The sequence below is a fragment of the Electrophorus electricus genome, unplaced genomic scaffold, assembly GCF_041902795.1.
Source record: "Electrophorus electricus isolate QZ-2024a unplaced genomic scaffold, ASM4190279v1 Scaffold86, whole genome shotgun sequence".
Classification (NCBI taxonomy): domain Eukaryota; kingdom Metazoa; phylum Chordata; class Actinopteri; order Gymnotiformes; family Gymnotidae; genus Electrophorus; species Electrophorus electricus.
The window spans coordinates 68,750-72,500 of NW_027658803.1; the positions used below are offsets into that span (position 1 = coordinate 68,750).

The window sequence follows — 3,751 nt, forward strand, 5'->3', positions numbered from 1 at the left end:
CAGTTGTCCTATACTGGTGTCTGTGGTTTGGGAGGAAGGGAGTGCCCTGCTTTGTTGGCCTCCTCTTCAAACCTACCTGGGCCCACGAATCACTCTTCTTGGTTACATCACGAAACGTAGGTTGAGCGAGGCTAGGGGGGAGGGAATTCGACGAGGTCTTTCCCTTGTCCCCCCACCAGCGGCCCACGAAAATCAAAACGGCGTGAAGAGAGGGAACGCCGAAAGCACCTGGAGTCGGCCGTCCGCACCTCCGGAGGAGGTGGACGGGGTACGGTGCGGGCATGACCGGATGGGACAGCTTTGCATCAAGGTGAGAGGTCGGCGTCCGAAGGCCAGAGGGCGGTGCGCGAGCACGTTTACACTGGCCGCGGAAGCTGTCCTGGGTAGCCCTGTATGGCGTCTGGACCTGACGGCGCACGCACTTACAACCCGCTGCTTCCTAGCCCCCGGAAGGGGAGGCGGATGTCACTCGTGGTTCATCCCAGACCACGGTGCAAACTACCTGGTTGATCCTGCCAGTAACATATGCTTGTCTCAAAGATTAAGCCATGCAGGTCTAAGTGCACACGGCCGGTACAGTGAAACTGCGAATGGCTCATTAAATCAGTTATGGTTCCTTTGATCGCTCCACACGTTACTCGGATAACTGTGGTAATTCTAGAGCTAATACATGCAAACGAGCGCTGACCCTTCGGGGGATGCGTGCATTTATCAGACCCAAAACCCATCCGGGGGGCTCGGGCCCCCCGGCCGCTTTGGTGACTCTAGATAACCTCGGGCCGATCGCGCGCCCTCCGCGGCGGCGACGTCTCATTCGAATGTCTGCCCTATCAACTTTCGATGGTACCATAGTCGGCTACCATGGTGACCACGGGTAACGGGGAATCAGGGTTCGATTCCGGAGAGGGAGCCTGAGAAACGGCTACCACATCCAAGGAAGGCAGCAGGCGCGCAAATTACCCATTCCCGACACGGGGAGGTAGTGACGAAAAATAACGATACAGGTCTCTTTCGAGGCCCTGTAATCGGAATGAGCGTATCCTAAACCCATGGGTGAGGACCCATTGGAGGGCAAGTCTGGTGCCAGCAGCCGCGGTAATTCCAGCTCCAATAGCGTATATTAAAGTTGCTGCAGTTAAAAAGCTCGTAGTTGGATGTCGGGAGTGGGCTGGCGGTCCGCCGCGAGGCGTGCCACCGCCTGTCTCAGACCCTGTCTCCCGGTGCCCCCCGGATGCCCTTGGCTGGGTGTCCGGACGGGGCTCGGAGCGTTTACTTTGAAAAAATTAGAGTGTTCAAAGCGGGCCCGCTTCTCGCCTGAATACCTGAGCTAGGAATAATGGAATAGGACTCCGGTTCTATTTTGTGGGTTTCCTGAACCAGGGCCATGATTAAGAGGGACGGCCGGGGGCATTCGTATTGCGCCGCTAGAGGTGAAATTCTTGGACCGGCGCAAGACGGACGAAAGCGAAAGCATTTGCCAAGAATGTTTTCATTAATCAAGAACGAAAGTCGGAGGTTCGAAGACGATCAGATACCGTCGTAGTTCCGACCGTAAACTATGCCGACCCGCGATCCGGCGGCGTTATTCCCATGACCCGCCGGGCAGCGTGAGGGAAACCACGAGTCTGTGGGTTCCGGGGGGAGTATGGTTGCAAAGCTGAAACTTAAAGGAATTGACGGAAGGGCACCACCAGGAGTGGAGCCTGCGGCTTAATTTGACTCAACACGGGAAACCTCACCCGGCCCGGACACGGAAAGGATTGACAGATTGATAGCTCTTTCTCGATTCTGTGGGTGGTGGTGCATGGCCGTTCTTAGTTGGTGGAGCGATTTGTCTGGTTAATTCCGATAACGAACGAGACTCCGGCATGCTAAATAGTTACGCGGCCCTCCGCGGTCGGCGTCAAACTTCTTAGAGGGACAAGTGGCGTTCAGCCACGCGAGATGGAGCAATAACAGGTCTGTGATGCCCTTAGATGTCCGGGGCTGCACGCGCGCCACAATGGTTGGATCAGCGTGTGCCTACCCTACACCGAGAGGTGCGGGTAATCCGCTGAACCCCATTCGTGATGGGGACTGGGGATTGCAATTATTCCCCATGAACGAGGAATTCCCAGTAAGCGCGGGTCATAAGCTCGCGTTGATTAAGTCCCTGCCCTTTGTACACACCGCCCGTCGCTACTACCGATCGGATGGTTTAGTGAGGTCCTCGGATCGGCCCCGCCGGGGCTCCTCGCGGGCCTTGGCGGAGCGCCGAGAAGTCGATCAAACTTGACTATCTAGAGGAAGTAAAAGTCGTAACAAGGTTTTCGTAGGTGAACCTGCGAAAGGATCATTAACGGGTAACGCTGTCCGGCGTGCCTCCTCTCCCGACCCCCTCGACTTCGCCGTCCCCCCGCGTCGGGGCCCAGGGTCGAAAGGGTCTTCGGGGTTGCTGTTACACGTGGTCGCTTGCAGGTCAGGCTGGACAGAAGGCATAAAGGAGGAGCCTAGTCCCTCCCACCCCTTCCTCGTCCTCCGCCTCTTCCTCCGCGTCGTCCTTCAGCACCCCCCCCCCGCAGGCCCCGGTATTCTCTGGGTTCCAGCGCGAGAGACGCGTCGTTCAAAAAACTCGGCGTCCCCGCTCGTCGGGCGAAGGCCGGTTTCCCCTCACCTTGCCGGCAGGAGAAGCGCCTGCGAGTCGAGCGGGTCGTACGGGTCCGTCCCGCGCCCTCCCTCTCGCTCGCACGGCCGCTGCCTCCGTCCACCGCGAGGGGTTTTCCTATTTTGTTGTCCTTGTCATTCATCCCCGTCCCCTTGCTCGCTGACGAGCGGACTTTCCGGGGGGGGTTGCGAGCGCTGCTCCTCGTGGGGCAGGCCATGGCCCTTCCTGTGTTCGTCCGCCCACCGGCGTCCTGGGGCGTGGTGGTGGTGGGTGGCGCAGCCGGTTCCCCTGCTTCTCTCTCTCAGAAAGGAGTCTCAGGGGGACCCCCGGCAGGTACCTAGGGCTTGGCCCACGCTACGTGAGTTCCACCCCTTTCGAGGGGTCGGACGGGGCGGGCGCGGAGGGCCGCGGTTCAAAGACTGACTCGTCTGCCACGTGGGGCGTGTGGGCAAAGCGCAACCCCGCGCCCGTTTCAACACTCGCAGACGGGGGCGCCTGACCGGTTGGTGAAACCTTTTAAACCTGTCTTTGTAGTCGTGGTGAAAGACCTAAACTGAGCCTGAAATAAAAGAGTACAACTCTTAGCGGTGGATCACTTGGCTCGTGCGTCGATGAAGAACGCAGCCAGCTGCGAGAACTAATGTGAATTGCAGGACACATTGATCATCGACATTTCGAACGCACATTGCGGCCCCGGGTCCATCCCGGGGCTACGCCTGTCTGAGGGTCGCTATTCCTATCTGTCGGACCTGCCTTCTCAGGCGGGACCGCGGTTGGAGGTTCGTAGGTGGGGGGGTGCCCCCTGGCCTCCGTCTTCCTAAAAGCAGACGGTTCCCGGTCGCTGTCTCGGTGAGATCCGGTCGGTGGGTTCGCTGCGGTTGAGTGCCCGTTCTCCGTGCACAAGCTTCTCCTCCCCCGCTTCGGTTCGTTTCGGTTCGTTTCGGCTCCGCTCCTGGCCTGGCCAGGAACGTGGTCCCCTGCGCCCGAGAAAGAAGCGAGCGTGGCTGCCGGTGGGTTCTCTCCGCTTTGGCTGCCCACGTTTTCGCTTCTTTTCTCACCCCCTGCGCAGGCGGATCACGGAAAGGTGTCTGTTCTGTTCCGTTACGT

The 3,751-nt window shown here is 59.1% G+C and overlaps 2 non-coding genes across 2 annotated transcripts; both read left to right on the plus strand.

The window, feature by feature from the left end:
* The first annotated feature begins 499 nt into the window (after positions 1–499).
* Positions 500–2,338, plus strand: LOC145656671 (18S ribosomal RNA). The gene has a single exon (XR_014122270.1). It is a non-coding gene; the product is annotated as an 18S ribosomal RNA (ribosomal RNA).
* An 882-nt stretch (positions 2,339–3,220) lies between these two features.
* On the plus strand, positions 3,221–3,374 carry LOC145656691 (5.8S ribosomal RNA). Its single transcript, XR_014122289.1, has one exon. It is a non-coding gene; the product is annotated as a 5.8S ribosomal RNA (ribosomal RNA).
* The last annotated feature ends 377 nt before the right edge of the window (positions 3,375–3,751 follow it).